Source organism: Cnephaeus nilssonii (assembly GCF_951640355.1).
Source record: "Cnephaeus nilssonii genome assembly, chromosome: 19".
Lineage (NCBI taxonomy): Eukaryota > Metazoa > Chordata > Mammalia > Chiroptera > Vespertilionidae > Cnephaeus > Cnephaeus nilssonii.
The window spans coordinates 7139274-7160308 of NC_137090.1; the positions used below are offsets into that span (position 1 = coordinate 7139274).

Sequence of the window (21035 nt, forward strand, 5' to 3'; positions counted from 1 at the left end):
AATGGCTCATGTTCTGAAAGTCAACCTGAAATTCATATTCCCATAGAAACGATGAGCTGTTCAACAGCCAGTGCACGAAGACACAGGCATGCAAAACTCTTTTGACCCATGAATTAGCCGAACCATATATTTAAAAATAGGAAGCTTTTATCCATTTTTTCTTTCTTTCTGGGAAAAATACAGTATTTGGACTTTCCATCGGGAAATCAGCCTCTCGGTGAAGTCCTAGATTCCAGAGGAAAGGGATTTTCTTCTTGCCTTGGTGATGAAAGGTTCCCTCTGTCCACATTCCTGGGTGGAAGAAGGGGCTGTGAGCCTGTCCTCTGCTTGCCAGTTTGTGGCAACGTTCCTGGGACAAGAATCCCTCCCACGTTGAGATTCGCAAGGGTGAAATCTGGCGCGATTGTTCTTTTACTAGACAGTACACCAGATGTTTATCTTGAGGGGGGCCTGAGCACCTTCTTCGAAGCCCCCACATTTGTCATTTTCTGCACTTCAGGTCTTTCTAAATTGCAAGGCCGATGCACTCTCTCTCCCCCGGTTTCTAGTGGACCTTCAAGATCAACTTGCAGACCCCTTGGCCTGGTTTCATTGGCTCCTCAAGACCTGGCCCCTGCTTACGATCCAGCTTCATTCCTCACCCTATGTTGATGCAATAGCCAGAAGCCAGGTTTTCTTCCTCCTTGCTTTTCGATACACTACTCCCTCTACCTGCAGGCCTTGTCCTTTCCCTACCTAGTGCATTCTGATTGGTCCTTGAAGCTACGGCTGGCTTAGCTGGCACTTTCCTTTCGGCCACTTTCTGTGACCACCTTCAGTGTGAATGAAATATATTCCCCAATTGCGTAGCACCCTGCACATACCTCTCTCGTAACACTCATCATAAGGCTGACAGATGTTCATGTATGCATTTGTCTCCCCCAGAAGACTGGACGGGACTACTGAAGACCAGAGAGAGACGTGTGTGCCCAGTGCCCAGTATCTAGAACAGGCGTCCTCAAACTACGGCCCGCGGGCCACATGCGGGTGTTTTTGCCGTTTTGTTTTTTTACTTCAAAATAAGATATGTGCAGTGTGCATAGGAATTTGTTCATAGTTTTTTTTTTTTAAACTATAGTCCGGCCCTCCAACGGTCTGAGGGACAGTGAACTGGCCCCCTGTTTAAAAAGTTTGAGGACCCCTGATCTAGAATATAGCAGGCGCTTAGATGCATGCTGAAATAATGAATGGAGTAGGTAAGGACAGGACCTATGACCATGGCTAATCTAGAAAAACTAGATTCCAATGATGGGAGTAAACTAGATTCCAACTGCAAGAGAAACTAGAACACCTGTGGAAGGCCTTGTGCTGTCAGGTTACAGGGATTAGATTTTTGGAAAGAGGCTCTTAGGTTCAGTCAGACTGGCTAGGAAAGAATTATTCTAGAGGTATATGTGGGGTGGGCAAAGTGGTGGGTTTAGGGTGTCACAACCAGTGATAACATTTCCCCCTCCTACATCATCCCCCTCCTCCCCGCCCAGGGTTCATTCAGCAATGTCTACAGACGTTTTTGGTTGTCATAACCAAGGGGGTGGGGGTGAGGATGCTGATATCTAGTAGGTAGAGCTACACATGTGTATATATGTACACATATTCCTTTTTCTCATATAACACTCACTCATTTTCTTCTCTGATCCTGCCCTATTTGGCTTTTGGAAGTCTGAAGAAGTCAGAGCTCTACAGAAAGCCAAATAAATGGTTGTGTTCTAAATGTGAGGTTCAAGTTACAATTTGGAACTCCTTTGTAACATTCCTCATTCCACACAGAATTAATTGCTGACTTGCATTATACAGGGTGATCAAGAAGAATGGCACCTTGGCACCCAGATTCCCAGATATCTCACTTTGTCACTTCTTCCAGAGAGAACATCTCCAGAACCCCACGTTTGTACTGTACCTTCACTTTCAGCCTTAAAGGAATGAAGAATCTTGTCGTGGCTGCCATTTCCATTGTCAAAGGTGATGTATTACAAAGGTCAAGGGTGACTGATTCATGCCCTGGAGACATGAAAGGTGCATATTGAACATTTATTCAATTACAGAAAGAGCTGGGAGAATTTCTTTATAATGGGAGTTGTCATATAATGGCTCATGCTCCAAATTCATCATGCCTGCTCTTTTTGTAAATAAAGTTTTATCGGAACACAGCTGCATCCATTCACTTATTCATTGTCTATGGCTGCTTTTGAACTACAACAGAATTGAATAATGTGTCAGAGACTGTCTAGCCCACAAAGCCTAAAATATTTACTGTCTTGTCCTTTACAGGATAAGTGTCCAAACCCTGATTTACAAATGGATCTTGTCTACATGTTCCTATAAATCCCAGTTACTGATTAATGCATTTCCAAAGGGATTTAGTTTTTTTCCAAATGCCCTGTACTTGAACTGTTTCTATTACAAAAGTCTTCAGTCCACAAATATACTGTAAAATCCTTCAGAATACTGTTGAACAAGATGGAGACCCTATATAGCACAGCAGGCGGTAAATAGCAAGCCTGTTATAAACATTTCTTCATAGATTCATTAAATTAAGCATTTATTGTAAGAATCATGGACCTCAAAATATAAGAAAAAATTAACTCTCAGTTTTCCTTGAGTATATTTAACTTTCCATCTGTTTTACTTTCCCTACATATCTCTCAGGATATTCAGGTCCTAGTATGTTTAAATACTAGGTCTGTGAACTAGAGAATGATTGAGAAAAAAATCAAAATATCCAATACAGGCAATGCCTGCTATAAAACACACGTATCACAAATCTTTTTGTCCCAAGGACCAAAAGAAAAACGAAGAGGGAAGCACTCCAGTTTATTATGACCCCTTATAAAAAGTAAGAGGCTTTTCATAAGACCTATAGTTGTGACAGGTGTGGTATGGGTTTAAGAAAATGGACAGATAATAATCCCTGGCCTGAGAAGCTGAAAATCTTGTAGGCAATGTTAATAACATCTCTGTAATATTTTAAAGTTTGCAAGCTCTTTCCACATACACAGCATCATTGTATCCTTACAGTGATACTGTGAAATGGGTTGTCCCAATTTATCCCAGTTTATTATCATCAGCCCATGTTGTTGCTTTACTTGGACAAGATGGAAAAACATGTGATTTAAACCTGATTTCACTGCAGATGTAAAGTCTTGTCTTCTGAGTCCTAGCTCCTTATTTTAACCTATCCAACCTAGTCTTAGGCTACCCAATCTAGTCTTAGGCTATCCAATCTAGTCTTAAGCTAGGCAGCTCTTAATAAATGCCCTAAAATTGTGCCTCTTCCAGGCAAAGAGTAACTGGTAACATTTTGCTTCATTTTATATTAGTTATGAATAGGACAAGCTCAATTCAGGACTTATAAAGTCCAAAATAAATCTGTGTGTCTCCATTACACTCTGTACTTGAGCCAACACACTGTGACAATTCACTAAATGCTGTGCTATCTGAGGATGAGTTAGAAACACTGATATAGGACAAAGTGTTGTGCCTTTCAAAGCTCCTTGATCTGTTGATATCGATATTAATAGATGGCTCTAGGCCTCAGTCACAGACCTGAATAATTCAGGTCATACTGACCTGCTAGACTTAAAAAAAACAACAACAACTATAAAATATTCTGGGAAATATTTTAGGTAGGTGATACATACAGGTTATAGGAAATGTTCACAAATCCACAGAAAATTAGGAAACTGAACGACCATGGTATAGAAATAACTAGAGATAACCTGATAAATTAACATTTTCTTAATTGTTACGTTAGGATGAGTGTCCAAAGGGAATTTTTATAAGTAACAGCATATGGCAGATAAGCAGCAAATACTACTGATTTTCTATATTCTCTTTTGAAGTGGGTAGACTAATAATTTTATTAGTGGGCCACACTTATAAAAACAATGGATTCTAATATGTTCTAAATTAATATATTGCATAAACAAATAGTATTTTATACATATTAGATTATTGTATCCTATTAGAAAGTAGCTATTTGAGAATATAATGAACATTTAGTGGTATTTTATCAATTGGGCTTCCTACCATAAAGAGGTTAAAGTTAAGGTTGACCTCTTTTTTTTTTTAGAGAGAGAGAGAGGAAGGGAGCGGGAGAGAAAGAAACATCAATGATGAGAGAAAATCATTGATTAGCTGCTTCCTGCACCCCCCAGACTGGGGATAGAGCCTGCAACTTGGCAATGTGACCTGACTGGGAATCCAACCGGGGACCTCTTGGCTCCTGGGTTAATGCTCAATCTCTGAGCCACACCAGTTGGGCAAGGTTGACCTCTTTATGGTGCAACAGCATGACCTACATGCTCCGGGCCTGTTCATGGTTCTGTCTGCTATATTATCTACACTAATAAAAGAGAAATATACAAGTTGACCGTACCATCGCAATGCCCACCAGCCAATCAAGAGTGAGTATGCAAATTAACCCAACAAAGATGGAAGGTTAATTTGCATACGCAGGCACGGAGTGAAGACTGAAGGCTCTGGTCCAAGCAAAGACTGAAGACTGAAGAGGCTTGGCTTCTCTGCTGTGGCCAGAGCAAAGGCCTGGGTCCCGGGTGCCGGAGGAAAACCGGTGCCGGCAGCCAGGGGAAGGAAGGCCTATTGCACGAATCTTCATGCAAAGGGCCTCTAGTCCTATCTAATAAAGAGGAAATATGCTAATTGACTGCCCTGCCCTCAAAGATGGCAGCCCCCACAGCCAATAAAGAGGGAATATGCTAATTGGCTGTCACGCCCTCAAAGATGGTGGCACCCACAGCCACAAGATGGCGGTGCCCCAGTCGGGCCCAGCCGCTCCGCACGCCTGCCTCCGGAGTCCCCCAGTCCCCTCAGCCTCCCAGCTGCCCAGGGCCGGCCTGAGGTGCAGGTAACCAGGGCCGGCCGAGACTTGTGCTGCCGGCATTGGCAGCAGCAGAGGTGTGATGGGGCATCGCCTTCCCCTGATTGCTGGGTCGCCTCCTGCCCCTGATGGCTCCCCGACTGTGAGAGGGGGCAAGCCAGGCTGAGGGACCCCCCTCTAGAGCATGAATTTTCATGCACCGGGCCTCTAGTAAAAGAGTGTAACAGCAAAGGTATGCTAGCCTGCACACTGCTGCCTCTGGAATTCTTTGGCGGTTGTCTATTTTAAAGCCCCTTTCCAGTAGCCTTACCTGACTGGCATTTAGATGGGAGATGAAGATAACCTCAAAGATAATGAGAGATTTCCTTTCTCAGGGCCTTATTTACCCTTTGGTTTCTGGTGTTTATGAATCCAAATAAATAACAAAATGCATTTATTAAACAGTTTGGGGGTACATTGCCAAATTGGGTGCTACATATATAAAGAAACGGGTGTATGGTAACACCATCTGGCACTGTGAATACATTTTGGAATGCTTGTGGAAATTTCAAAGAAAAATCTAGGGAATTGTGGGTATAATTTTCTTAAACTTATTTCCATGAGATCCATGATTTAGGAAGCTTATTCTACAGGTTTTTGATAGACATTTGAATGTATTTTTTAAATATCCAGATAGTGCTTTGTGTACAAACATAATTCTTGGCTCTTAACTTTTAATGGCTCATTAATTTTGGGTAGATTAAAAATATGCTATGTAAATCCATGGACACAATGGGGGTGGTGAGAGCCTGGGGGTGGAGGTGGAACAGGAGCAGGCTGGAAGAGGTTAATGGGGGGAAAAGGAGGACCTATATAATACTTTCAACAATAAAGATTTTAAAAAATAAAATATGCTATGTAAAAAAAAATCTTTAAAGGATTTATAGACTTCACAATATTAGTTCTTACTCCAGGTGCCAAGCCAAAGTGCATCTCAGTTTAAAACGAGAGAAACTGAAGTCCATCCACAGTATAAGTTTGTGACTTTGTGGATAGAATAAAAAAAGGAAGCAGCGTATGATTATGACATCTGGCCATCTCCCAAGCTAGGATAAAAAAATTATTATAACGCAGAATGTGAGTAAAAAGGCACCTCAAATGTGAAATACATCCCTCTATTTATTCCTGTATCTATAAGTTCCTGCTTCGATGTTTATCATCATGGAGGAGTCAACTTGATTCAGATTTTTTTGATTCCCAGTTTAGACTCCCGGCTCTTCTAATGGCTAGTTCTATGACTTGGACTAAACAGGTCACTTCCCTGTGCCTCAGTTTCCTATCTGTGTAAAGGTAAGGAAAAGAGTACTGACCTCCTGGGGTAGTTGGGAAGATTCAGTGAATTGATACACCTAACGCTCTAAGAAGAGTGCCTTCGATGTCAATGGCCATTAGCTATTGAGGCAGTAGGGTATTATTATTTCTATTAGGTGTCCAGGCATTGGCTCCTGGAGAATGAAGATACTGTATTTGAAATAGAAGAACACTGGGATGTCACTGCACGTGACCTACCAAGACAGGAGAGATAAGAAAGCTTTGAAATTAGAAGAACGTTACCATCGTCATAAGGAAATAGGACTAGGAATGCTTAGTTTAATGGAAGGGAAAGAGAAAAGAAATGTTTTCTTATTGTAGCAAGTCACAACACTGAAAATGCTTGTTTAGAGTAAATGGAGGCCCTCTGGAGAAAACAATGCCATTCCACAGTGTGGAATGGACTTAAAGGGCAGCTGAATAGCTCAGGCATGAAGTATATAGGCCTTTGGCGGGATAATGTCATAATGAATAGCTCAGGCATGAAGTATATAGGCCTTTGGCGGGATAGATTAACATAGCAAGCAGCAGGGAGTATACTAGTAGTTAATGAGAGGTGAAAAGAGTTGTCAGGCTTCAAAGATCAGTTATTATATATCTTATTAAAGAAACTAGTAGCCCATCGTGCGATATCGCGTGCAGGAGGCCGCCCGCCGCTTCCGCGAGAGCTGGTGGGACCGCAGCACGCCACCAGGAGCCGCGCTGATTCCACGGGAGCCTGGAGGGAGCCGCGCTGCTTCCGTGGGAGGCGGGCCTGCCGTCTCCTCTCTGGCCTGCGCTCGGCTGCGGAGGCTGCGGGCCGGCCCCGTCCCCCAGAGGCCCTCCGCGGCCCCGTCCCCCAGAGGCCCTCCGCGGCCGGGGTGTCACCGTGGTGATAAAGCAAGCGTCCCATCCCGGCTGCTCCGTGCCTGCTGCCCAGAGGCCCTCCGTCGCTGCAATGACAAAGCAAGCATTCCGCCATGCTGTTCACGCCTCCCACTCTCAGCAGCAGCCCCCCCCAGGATTGGGGGACTCCAACGAGGCTGAGGGGACTGGGCGCCGCCATCTTGTGGCTATGGGCACCGCCATCTTTGTGACAGAGTGATGGTTAATTTGCATATTACCCTTTTATTAGATAGGATATACTGAGAACATTATTTTGGTTCTTTCTAATCTTTTGAATGCATTAGTACCTTAATATTCTAAATGCTCCATTTTATCTCTATATATTTCTTACATTCATTGCCTTTGTATCAACTTTTGTCTTGTAAACATTATAGTTGTTGCTGCCATTTTATTATTTAACTCATTAAGTAGCTCAATTTTAAAAGTTATTTTAGGTATATTTTTTAAATCACCAAAATATGTTTTCCAGCAGCTTAGTTAATCGAATAACTAAACAGTAAGGGGCTTTAAGTATGTATTGGAGATATTTTATTAGTATTTTAAAATAGAGAAGCTTTTAGCAAGATTTATTGCTTAATTCTATGTTTTTTAAAAATTGTTTCATATCTATGCAAAATGACCCACAAGAACCAAAAAAACAAACAAAAAAAACTAGATAGTTTTCATCTAAAATATTTTACTTCCCATCATAGTGAGTTAAAGAACTTACACAGAAAATAAGTATTGCAGCAGCATGGATAGACCTGGAGAGTATTATGACAAGTGAACTAAGCCAGTCCGAGAAAGATAAGTATCACATGATCTCACTCATATGTGAAATCTAATGAACCAAATAAGCTGATGATCAAAAATAGAGGCATGAACAGACTTTTGCACCTCAAAGGGAAGGCAGGGGAGGGTGGGTGGAAAGAGATCAACCAATGAACTTGTATGCATATATGCATAACCCATGGACACAGACAGTGGGGTGGTGAAGGCCTGAGGGGAGGGGAAGCGGGGTATGAGAACGAGCTGGAAGAAGTCAATGGAGGGAAAAGGAGGACCTATGTAATAGTTTAAGCAGAAAATAAGTAGTCTTCCTTTATCAAAGTTAAGAGAAGTCCAGACCTGAAAATCATCCTGTAAGAATCTTCCGGATTTCAAAAGGACAGCATTATATTGAAACTTGATTAAGTATTCAATAAGGCAGCCCATAGGTAGCATATTCTATTGCTTTCTGTCCATGATGTTCCTATTTTCTTCAGTTATTATGGATTCCACAGCTAAATTTTGACTTAGCTAAAAATGTATACAGGGCGAGGCAAAAGTAGGTCTACAGTTGTGAGTGTGCAAAACACAGAGTTCTTATTGTGCTACTATTTATTAATTGTTGTCTTATGTTCCATATGAACAACTGTAAACCTACTTTTGCACACCCTGTACATTAAATTTGTAACTATAATTCATCTGAATGAATTACTTTAGGAGTTTATGATGAATGCTCATTTTGAATAGATAATAAGTGGAGGTAAATGAAGTACATATTTTTAAGATTTCATGTTCACAGAGACTGAGAATCCTTTAAAAAAATGTTCTTGAAATAAGAGCTGAGCAAATAAATATCTATCAGTGCGCTTTACAAAAAAAAAATTGAGCCTTGTGTCTTAAAAATGGCCTTTTTAAAATACGTCATGAGGAAGATGAAGAGCTGAGCTGTGGAAGATGATATTCCAGTTATCTCTTCAATCAATTCTGTATAATGCTTTAGAAGCGGAACAACAAGTAATATGAAATCATTTTTCACGCTGCTATATGTGCACACTCTTTGTTCTATTTCTGTATTCATTGGAACAGACAATTTATGCAATGTGCTTGTAATATTCCAAGAACAAAGACCAATTTCCCTCAAGGTTATGAGCGCTCCTGAATTTTACAAATACATAAAAAAAATTTTTTTTTCTATGTCACATTTAGAGAATGAAGTGTGCTTGATTTACAGAGTCTCCATGAGGAGTCACGGGAAGTCTGCCCACTGCATGTATTCAGAAAGTGGATGTAGACATTTCTTAACACGCATTAGCAGGTAGTAACTAACCAGGAGTGCCGTAGCAGATGGAGGGCTGAAAGGATTTTGGCTTCTGAATGGGAAGTATCTTTAACTCTTGGGAAAACAGGTATCCAATTGATCTGTTAATGATCCTTGGTCTAGGCTTCAGGGTGCGGACATAAATCTCTTTGTGAATGAAATGAACCCACGTGTTGTCCTTAAAATACATTTTTATGGATTTCAGAGAGGAAGGGAGAGGGAGAGAGAGAGATAGAAACATCAATGATGAAAGAGAATCATTGATTGGCTGCCTCCTCACCTCCCCATCCACTGGGGAGTGAGCCCACAACCTAGGCATGTGCCCTGACCAGGAATCAAACCATGACCTCCTGGTTCATAGGTGGATGCTCAACCATGGAGCCACGCCAGCCAGGCCATGTGTTGTCTTTAAATAAAAGTGAAGAGAGGATCGAAGAAGGGCACTCTATTCCTCTTTGGGGCACCGCATAGCCCCTTGGCTGGTTTTGTTTTGCTTTGGGGCGATGTGCAGAGCTGAGAGTACAAACGCCTCACATCTGGACCCTCTCCCATGACTCTGCCCAAGACCATGGCATGCACTTGAGCACACAATAGCGACGTAGAAGACCCCAGAGTTCACAAGTAGCCCTGTATCTTTGCTTGCCTGGTCTTGAATGTTTACATGGTTTCATCTGATCTTTAATTGTACCAGTGGTGCCTTGGGAGAGAACTATTTCCCTCACCACATACACGAAACAGTGTTCGTATTTAAGCGTTCACGACTCCCTGAAAAATAATCCCACGTGGGAACCTGTGGACTGCGAGAAGCACGGAGACTCTATAGCAATCCTCCCTTTTCATGAAATCTAACCTGAAGGCACAGAACACAGAGATTTCTCTCTCCACACGCTCCCCCCGAGCCCCCTCAGCTTAGGGGGCACAGTCCTGCTGAAACTTGTTTCCGTCCCATTCCGCACAGAGGGCAGAGTTCTGAATGTGTACACACTCTACCCCTGCCCGGTTTCATGTTATGGAATAGCTGTCAATACTCGTGTGTGCCTGAGTATAAACAAGGAGAAGGAGGGGGGCCGTGCAGAACTAAGTCTCAGTGTAATTCCCACCCAAGAAAAAACTTGGGGGGCACCTTTGAGTAGTTGGGCACTTTTGCCCATTTTGCTAAAGCTTGGGACTCCAGTAGCAGACACCAGAGGAGAATCGAGACAAGCAACGGTTTGAGTTTATAAAACCTTGTCAGTTAGACCTGAATGCAGAAAATTGGGGCTGGTTTGAAAGTTTACCTATGCTTTATTCGCTTAATAGTCGGGATGTTACTCTCAAATTCCAGCTGTTCAAAACCAACAGGCTTGCCTGGCCGGCATGACTCAGTGGTTCAGCGTCAACCTATGAACCAGGAGGGTTCGCAGTTAGATGCCCAGTCAGGGCATATGTCTGGGTTGTGGGCTTGATCCCCAGGGGTGGGGTCGTGCAAGAGGCAACAGATCTATGATTCTCTCTTATTGATGTTTCTCTCTTTCCCTCCTTTTCCCTTCCTCTCTGAAGTGAATAAAAATATATTAAAATTTTCAACAACCAAAAAAACACACCCAACAGGCTCATTCAGATATCTCCAACTATTGGAGTTGCCTCATTCAGTGGCTAAATTTGGGAAGGAGGGGCAGGGAGAAGGAAAGCACAAAACTGCAAGAACCTACACAGGGACTAAATACTGCTTTTAAGTCAGCTGGTATGTGATTTTAGTTCTAACTGCCTGGGTGGTCTCAACAGATGAAGAGGAACATGGATGGCTATGGAGATCAGGCAGCTCTCCTCTTGAGTTCTGCCACTCATTCTCATGGTGGTTTCATTTATTTGTTCATTCGTTCTGCTTAGGAGAGAAGATGCAGTAGGGAGAAGCACGAATGTGGGCATCTCACTTGATAACCTTATTTTTCCCCAAGAGATTTACCTGTCGGTTGTGAATAGGAAGAGCTTTGCTTGTAGGATCCATTTCTGCTCACTGGATTTATGCGGGTTGTGATCATGGTGATGATTTTTCTTAACGTTGCATTTCAACTTCCTTTTCATACACACACACACACACACACACACACACACACACATACATACTAGGGGCCCAGTGCATGAAATTTGTGCATGGAGGGGGGTTTCTCAGCCCAGCCAGCACTCTCTTGCAATCCGGGACCTCTCTGGGGATGTCCGACTGCCAGTTTAGGCCTGATCCCACAGGGATCCCTGCAGGATTGGGTCTAAACTGAGTCAGAAATCCCTCTTGCAATCCAGGACTGCTGGTTCCTAACCACTGGCCTGCCTGCCTGCCTGATCGCCCCTAACTGCTTGCCTGCCTGCCTGATTGCCCCTAACCGCCTCTTCCTCGGCCCCTGCTGCAATGGCTTCGTCCGGAAGGTCATTTGGCTGTCCGGTCTAATTAGCATATTATGCTTTTATTATTATAGATATACTTTGGAAATCTGAGAGGCCACAGCACCATGATTTTGGAGCTGACCAGAGCCTTTGGTAAAGGAAAGGACAGCTGAGGAGTAGCTGAGGGTCACAATAAAATCCTGGTCATAATATGAAGGCTAACTAGTTCAGTAGATCCTTTCAGTTGTATAACTTCTTACTAGTCTGCTCTGTTCACGGGTATCTACCTTTTCTGGGTAAATGGCCTTGTGTCTTTTTTTTAGAAGTAGGCTGGATAGAAATCATAAACAAGCATCCTCATCATTTATCTCTTCAATTGCAGTAGAGGCTCTTTATCTCAATTCATGTCAGCAAACGTGGCCTTCTCGTTCTCTTCCCAACCTTGGTGCTGCTGACATTTTGGACCAGGTAATTCTTTGTCACAGGATGCTGTCCTTTGCGCCTGTCACCTCTGCCCAGTGGGTGCTAGTAGCAGCCACCTAGATGTGACAACCACAAGTGTCTTCAGACACGGCCACATGTCCCGACGGAGGTAAACCACCACCGGTAACCAGGCTCCAGGATGAGCAGGTTTCCCAAGCAGTCCCGGTTTACACACGTGTTCTCAGGCGTGTGGTATTCCCTTTCACAAAAGTGGCATCGTTTGGACAGAGAATGAGATGATCACTCAACGTATATCAGTAAGTAGCAACTCCATGTTTCCAGTTGCTCTTGGCAAAACTGTGGAGACATTCTTAATTCCTCTCATTCTCTCATACCCCCGGTCAACCCTTAGCAAATCCAGGGGAAGAAAACCATCTTGAAATGATGTGCCTTTCTCTCGGTGTTTCCAGATACCACACTGGCCCGAGCCACCTCTTTTCTTTCTCCGAAGACATGTGCCCCTCCTCATGCTGTTCTCAGCACAGCTGAGCAAAGTTACCCTGTTTCGCTAGCAAGGTGGATTATGCCATTCCTCTGCTCACAGTCTTTCAACGGCTTCCATTGCACTCAGAGAAAAGGCCAAGGTCACTCCACTGACCTAGAAGTAGCCATGCAGGATCTGCCTAACCACTGCCCTCCTCAGTCCAGATAGCCTCTCGTTAGCCTCTCAGACCTTATCCCAGCCAGCAAGAAGAAGACTCCAGATCGGAACCCAGTGTGTTCCAACCTTCAAGCTCAATCTTAACTGCTAGGCACATCTGCCTCTGCGAAACATCTCTGGGTGATTTCATTTGGGGGCACTTGTGTCTGAATGAAGGGTCATCGTTTGTATCAAATTTATAGAGAGTTTGATGGCCATCTGTGTATCATGAATCATGATTAGTCAGAGAGGCTATTTATTCCCTTTGTAATTATTACACCTTAAACTCATTGAGATCAGTGAAGGGACAGGGAATAATGTTTGAGGCCTGACGGTTAGCTTGGGCAGTTGTTCGGCAGGCTTGGTGTTGCCTCGCATAATGTGCCTTTGTGAAAAGAGAACAGTTGCAACAACAGTATCAGCAAGTCCTGCAGGAGGATTCCAAGAAGCAGCTGACACGACCCAGAAAATCCCCCTGGGTACCAAGGGTTTAATTTTCAGTGAAAACACAAAGCAATTAATTTTTTGTGTGACTGAATCCCTTAATGAAACATGATTTCTCTTACTTACTTTTTATTTGATTTTTGTATATGGACAGATAAAACATTGGTGGTGGATGGGTAGCTAGAAAGAGAAAAATATCTGTGTGAAAATGGTATCTATAAACGCTATTGTAATGAAAAGACTAAATGTTCTTGAATTTACTGTACGAAAAAGAAAAGGAAGTGAAATTGAGGGAGCTGTTGAACTTCGCATGTCTCTTTATCACAGGAAAACTCATTTCCTAAAATATGTCTCTACGGTTAATCAAACCAAAGCGCAGATGTCAATGTTAAAAACATTGAGCCTTCGGAGTCATGATGCTTTCCGAAAACATGACACGCTTCAGACTTGGGAAGCATTTATCTACTGTTGCTGCAAGCATCGGGGTGCTCTCCCTCCCCTCCTCCCTGTGGTGCGTTGTATCCTTATTGCCGCATCCAGGTCAAGGCGGCGAGCACATCCGGTTCTTTAACTAGAATGCTCATGGCTGTGCTGCTCTCGGTTCAAACAGGTTCCGAGTTAACACCGTGCTTTCACTTCTGATTCTCTGTTCCTGAATTCTCTGAACATCTGAATCGTGTGACCGAGCCTTCAGAAGCGCCCCTGGGTGCTATTTCCCTAAGTCGTTTCGTGATTGAAAAGACGTCCTTTTAAAGAAAATGACATGCTCCCTGAAATAGGCGATTCCCGACAACTTTCTTTTAGTGAGAGCTTTGCGGACGGCGGCTCCTTCTCCAACGTTAACATCGTCGACATTTCCTGGGGACTTGTTGAAAATGCAGAGTCAGGAGGCTTGGCGTGGGGCCTAGGATTCTGCATTTCGCCATGCCACCGTGCTGGGCCCCAAGCTCCGTGAGGGCAGAGCTTCTTTATTCGTGCCTTCTGTGTCGCTCCATCTGGCCTTTGACTGGCAGCCTTTAAGATCCAGGGCAATAAACCGGTAATCTAGTGAGTGAATAGATTTCCTGAGTTCCCTGAGCTGCTCTGGCAAATTAGTCCAACCCAAGAAGGGGGTCGTGGGAACCTCCGGTCAGAAGTCAGGTGTTCGCAGCAGAAGTGGAGTTCTTGGGGTGCCACGTAGTAAAAATATGTCCCGCCCCCCCCCCCCGAGGGTGGGGTTTCGTGGAAAGCTTTATTGCTGATGTATAAGGAAGGGGGTCCCCTCGAAGGTCCGATCTCTGTCCATGTTGTCATAGCAGAAGTCCAATCTTGTCTTCAGCGGGGCGAGAATGAAGGCCACAGCGCAGAATTTCCGCTCCATGTTAACGTCCAGGCCAGTCCAGCAATAAACAGACTTAGCTTGGGTTCCCAGCTGCAGTCCATTGCGTGTGGGGTCCTGGTGGCCCTGAGCCATGTGGTTGCTTAAGGCCATATGACAGGCGAGTGCATGTCACGGAGCAAGAGAGAAAGGGGGAACAAGAAGGCAAGAGCAATGGCCCTAGCTGGTTTGGCTCAGTGGATAGAGCATCGGCCTGCGGACTGAAGGTTTCGGGCCCGGGGCCTGCAGGAGGCAGCTGATCAACGATTCTCTCTCATCATTGATGTTTCTATCTCTCTCCCTCTCCCTTCCTCTCTGAAATATATATTATACACACTCAGTGGCCAGATTATTATGATCTCTGAACGCATAATAACCTGGCCACTCAGTGTATTTCTCTTGAGTACCTCATTTATTTGATATCAAAGATACTATAAATCGTGCACCTGATCAGTTTTCCCCTTTGCACTGGCTGATAGAAAGCTCAGGGCAAATAGGTGGTTGATCTCCAGCAAAAGTCTAGAATACTTTTGGTACCCATTTGAGATACAAATACACTGAGTGGCCAGATTATTATGCATTCAGAGATCATAATAATCTGGCCACTCAGTGTGTGTGTGTGTGTGTGTGTGTGTGTGTGTGTGTGTGTGTGTTAAGGCAAGAGCAAGCAGAAGAGGAGAGCGAACTCTTTGGGGATTTTAACTTTCCAGGATTTCCCAGGCTTGCATTGGGGTCCACCCTTCTAGCCAACCCATGGTTTCTCAGGCTAGACTGACAGGCAAGCCTGACTTCCCTGCGCATGTGCCCACCTCCCCCTCTGTTCGATCCCTCTGCCCAGGGATTTGCAGGGAATGGATGGGAGCATGAACGCTTCCCAGGGAAGCTGCCCAGATGACCGTGCTTATCATGTCTGGCCTCCCCTTTGCTCTCTTCCAGTAATTAATACGAATAACTAGCTAATTATGATCATTCATAACACAGGTGACAGCCTGGACTTGTGACTGGAGTCAGAAGTCCAAACAGGGTTCCTGGGAACTTCCAATCTGCAGCCAGTTGATCAGAAGCACAGATCCCAAACAGCCTGGACTTGGGATTGGCGCCTGAAGGGAGGGCGGTCTGTGGGAGGGAGCCTGTGGAATCTGAGGCTGCCTCTGGGCAGAAAGTGTCTGTATGGAGATGAACTCTAAGGCAGCAGTTGTTGTCCTGAGTCCTGCTTAGTGGTGTGGGGGAAACACCACACACACACACACACACACACACACACACACACACACATTGGAATTGGATGCAAACCCCAAAATAAACCGTTTTTCTAATCCTCATTTCAAAGAGAAAAAAAATAAAAAAAGGTCAATGAGCCAACTCCATGAGTTAGTCTCCCGATTTGGAGAGGATGTTTTTCACTATGGCTTTTTGAAAGGAGGGCAATGGGAGGGGAGGGGACGGGGGGGGGGGGGGCGGGGGGGAGTCCTAGGAGCAGTTTAGAGCCAAGCACTTCTTGGGTTTCCTCCGTAGACTCTTCTCTTTCTTGTGGGCCCTTTCATTGTTGATTAACGTTGCTGTGTGTTTGTTGTTGTTTTTCCTGGTGATCCTTTTAACATGTAAGACAGGTCACAGCCCTTCCTTATTTAAAATTCTCCAGCGGCTCCTGATCTCTCCCAGAGTGAACACGAGGACGTGACTCTGGCTCACTGGACCCAGGAAGGTCAGTCTTCATCTTCAGTCCCATTACCTCTTGACCTTGTTCCTCCTCCTGCTGCAGAGGCCAGCTGGTCTGTCATTCCTCCAGGTGTTCCCTGCCTCAGGGTCTTCTACCTGGAACATCCTCCCCTCCCCACCCCACTCCATATCCTGAGGGCTCGCTCCTTCTCTGCCTTTAGGTCTTTGTTCAGATATCCCCTCAAAGTGACCTTCTCTGTCCACGCTCATTAGACCTGCAGCCCTCTGTCCCTCGGCTTCTTGATGTTTTCATTTTTCTCCATAGCATCTATCACTTTTGAATCTACCCTATTGTTTATTTCTTCGTTTTCCTCACGGACTGCCCCGCCTGCTCTGCTCCCTGCTCCCTCCCAAGGGGAGCTTCCTGAGGGCAGAGATTTTTTTTCTGGCTAAAGCAGTATCTCGCACATGGGGAGTATTTCATAAATGTTGGTCGGATTTATGTTTGTTGTTTTGCTTATCATGACATCAAGGGAGAGACAGTCTTTGAGGACAGTGCTCCTGCCTCTTCAATTCTGTTCACTCAATCTTCTGTACAATCTACTGAATATATCTTGATGAAGGTCAGTCCTGTTCCTAGGAAACCTGCTCCAGTGGGTAGCAAGCTCATAAGGAGAATGCCTTCCTATTTATTCAAACGATATCTTTATCCATAGCCAGCTCAGGTTTCTCTGTTCAGTGGAGTAACATAGAAATACGTACCTAAACAAGATAGCCTCACTTCTCGGCATTGCAAGGTGGTGAGGTAGGCGAGGGGGAAAAGACACTATTGCAACTCCTCCCATACTAGGGTGCCGTTCTCAGAATGTCCACAGAGGGCCCTAGTGCAGCTCCTCCGTTACTAGAGTGCTATTCTCATAATGTCCACAAGAGGGCACTATTGAGACTAAATTTTTATTAATGTCATTACTTCTTGATTAATAATATTCAGTATTAAATTACTTGTAATCCCTCCCTCACCAACTGCTCCTGTGGTATTCCCCATCACATCAATGGCACCTCAGTTCCACCATTTGCTTAAGCCAACAACCATGTAGATGGCTTTGCCCACTCTTTTTGCTTACTAATCCATATCTAATTCCTGAATAAATCTATAGGCTCTACCTTCAACATTTACCCCAAAGTTAGCTTTTGTCACCATCTTCACATCAGCTTGGTCTAAGCCATCATCATACTAATTTGTTACTGTAACCAGTAATATCAAAACAGAACAAATTTCTCTATCACAGAATAAATAAATATTTAATAATAGTTTTGATGGTCTGTGTTCACCCTGCATGTAAAACATTATGGCCAGTGATGGCATTAACACATCTCCAGGGACTTCCCATAAAACATTTGATTTCTGAAATATTCATAACAATAACAGTTTACTTACATATATTTAACCCAGACCAGTCTGTGTGCACGTTTTAATTTGACAAATTCCTGTGCAACTCTTACTATCATGACACATCAAACAAACTAATTATTTCTAGCATCTCTCTTGTTATAAAGTAAAAGAATAAACCTTTGGGCTTCTCCAAAATTTCCCTCTAGAAAATCTCAGATAGATTTTGTATAAAAGATATCTTGAAATTTATTTTTTTAAAAATATTTCATGTCAAGCTCTGGGAAGGCAATTTAAAATGATGTCAAAGGAAATTTAGGGACTTAAGACAGGATAATGGGTGCCTGAGACACTATTTAATAAATGTGATAATATAACATTTAAAAATAAGCATAGGAAAAAAATGGCCATCTATGAACCAATAAGTACTGCACACAGAATCCAAGTGTCCAGAACTGTGAGAAATGAATTTCTATTGTAATTTTAAAAAATAAATATGGACGCACCTCAGAAGCACAGAATACTAGCATTATTGTTAAGAACTTTAGGTCCTTCATAAGTGAGAACCTTTGCTTTTCTTAAATAATCAAGGGTATAATAAAGTCAATATAAAGCCAAAAAAATTATTCTGGTCAGACGCAGACTCTTTGCTACACAGGCAGATTACACAGAAGGCAAACAAACATTGATAAAGGCACTAATCAATAAACCAAGGAAGCAAACCCAGCAGAATTGAGAAAATTTTGTTACAATTATCAACATTTCATAGCTTCTACCGAGACTCAAGTATTATAAATCAAAGTAAATAAATTCACTTTCAGAGTGTTTTGCTTAATTATGCTGTTTCGTATCCTGGGACAAACTGACATTTTTACAACAGTAGTTCTCTTTTAGGGTATCTGTGATGTCAAAATAATACTAATGTAATAATAATACTAGGAGGATATTAATGTGAGTATGCAATGTGTTCATCATTGCTATCTTCAAGTAAATCAATAACTTCAATTTCCCAATTTCCAATACAGTAAGCATAGATAGTTATAACTCACATAGACAAAGCTCTTTGGAACACTCAATAGGTCCTAAAAGTATAAAGTGGCCCAGAGACCAAACAGCCTAAAGAGTGTTGCTTTAGAACAAAACTACTACTTTTCCTTGAAAAATGAAAGCAGAGTTGTATTTCTCCATTACTATTACTCTTGGTATAGTTTCAACCTCTTGTTTATAGCTTTTTAAAATATATTTTCTTTATTGAGTTCAGAGAGGAACGGAGAGTGGGAGAGAGATAGAAACATCAATGAGGGGAGAGAATCATTGATCGTTTGTCCACTGCATGCCTCACACTGGGGATTGAGCCTGCAACCCAGGCATGTGCCCTGACCGGGAATCGAATATCTTACACAAGTATCTTTTAGCAGCCTGGCATCACTCATGAATACACATAACACAGCTTTCTGCAATTATATTGTTACTAGAGGCCCGGTGCACGAAATTCGTGCACGGAGGTCCCTCAGCCCAACCTGCACCCTCTACAATCCAGGAGCTCTCAGGGTTGTCCTACTGATGGCTTAGGCCCACTCCCCATGGTTCTCTGCTCTCTGCAGGGCCTGGAGGTTTCCCTGCAGCCATGGAGATGAAGTCCCCATGCCCTGCTGTCTACTCTCTGCCTGCTGCTGCCATGCGCCATGCAAAGGAAGCCCCAATGCCCTGCAGTGTGCTCTGTCTGCCAGGCCTGGGGGCTTCGCCAACACGGACACACTAAGGAAGCCCCAATGCCCTGTTGTCCGGGCTCTGTCTGCAGGGCCTGGGGGTGTTCCCACTGTCATCTTGCTAAGGAAGCCCCCAAGCCCTGCTTTCTGGGCTCTGTCTGCTGGACCTGGGGTGTTCCCGCCACCTCTGCTCTAAGAAAGCCACCATGCCCTGCTCTATGGGCTCTGTCTGCAGGCCTAGGGCTTCCCCTCTGCCGCAGTGCTAAGGAAGCCGCCATGCCCTCCTCTCGGGGCTCTGTCTGCAGGAAGCTGTCATGCCCTGTTCTCCCTGCTCTGTCTGCAGGGCCTGGGGCTTCCCGGCTGCTGAGATCAAGAAGCTGCCATGCCCTGCTATTCCCCCGCTCTGTCTGCAGGGCCTGGGGCTTCCCGGCTGCCGTGATCCGGAAGCCGCCATGCCCTCCTCTCGGGGCTCTGTCTGCAGAGCCTGAGGCTGCGATCAGGAAGCCGCCATGCCCTGCTTTCCCCGCTCTGTCTGCAGGGCCTGGGGCTTCCCGGCTGCCGCGATCGGGAAGCCGCCATGCCCTGCTTTCCCCGCTCTGTCTGCAGGGCCTGGGATCCGGAAGCCGCCATGCCCTGCTTTCCCCACTCTGTCTGCAGGGCCTGGGGCTTCTCGCAGCCACGATCGGGAAGCCGCCATGCCCTGCTTTCCCTGCTCTGTCTGCAGGGCCTGGGGCTTCCCGGCTGCCGCGATCGGAAGCCGCCATGCCCTGCTTTCCCCGCTCTGAGGTGACTGGGCGCAGCCATCTTGTGGCTATGGGGGCCGCCATTTTTGTCGCGGAGTGATGGTTAATTTGCATATTACTCTATTATTAGATAGGATGGACTAAATGTTTGTGTTTCCCCCAATTCATACACTGAAATCCTACCCCCCAAAGTGTTGGTAACAAGAGGTGGGGGCCTTCTGGAGGTGATTAGGTCATGAGGGTGGAGCTCTCATGAATGGGATTAGTGCCCTCATAAAAGAGACCCCAGAGACGTCACTCACCCTTTCAACCATGTGAGGACAGAGCGAGAAAGCGGCCACCTAGGAGCCTGTACGCCGGACCTGTCAGGGCCTTCATCTTGGATTTCCCGCCTCCAGAACTGTGAGAAAGGAAGTTTGTTTAAACTACTGAGTCTATGGATGTCTGTATAGCGGTCTGAACAGACTAAGACATGCATCTCTTACATATTCTTAAAAAGACAAAAAATGACTACCCAAAGCTGTAGCATCTCTATAATAAAAATAAAAACCAAAAGTATGTAATTACTATCCATTAATTCATTCAACTGAATATCAGTCCAAGGCTGGATAGGGAAATGTGAGCTGAAAAATTATAGACACAAGAATCAAAGACAGTTTTGAGGTTTTGGATTTGGGTGGCTCCAATTTTGATGATAAAGAACAACAAAAATTTTTTAACTTTTATATTTTAAGATAGAGCTATTTACCTACCTATCTATCTATCATCTCTTTCTATCACCTATTTATTCTCTTACAGTTTTTTAATAACTTTAAAAATATATATTTTATTGATTTTTTTTACAGAGAGGAAGGGAGAGGGATAGAGAGTTAGAAACATCGATGAGAGAGAAACTTCGATCAGCTGCCTCCTGCACACCCCCTACTGGGGATGTGCCTGCAACCAAGATACATGCCCTTGACCAGAATCGAACCTGGGACCCTTCAGTCTGCAGGCCAACACTCTATCCACTAAACCAAACAGGCTAGGGCTCTCTTATAGTTTTTTAAAGCTCATTCTTTTAAAGTTTTATT

At 44.2% G+C, this 21035-nt stretch overlaps 1 protein-coding gene across 1 annotated transcript in view; it reads right to left on the reverse strand.

Annotated features, from left to right (window-relative positions):
* MAP2K6 (mitogen-activated protein kinase kinase 6) overlaps nucleotides 1-20343 on the reverse strand; it is a 114764-nt gene extending 94421 nt beyond the window's left edge. Inside the window, exon 1 of the mRNA XM_079797002.1 lies at nucleotides 20265-20343. The gene's annotated coding sequence lies outside the window, so the exon portion shown is untranslated. The remainder of the gene's footprint in view (nucleotides 1-20264) is intronic.
* Between the last annotated feature and the right edge of the window lie 692 nt (nucleotides 20344-21035).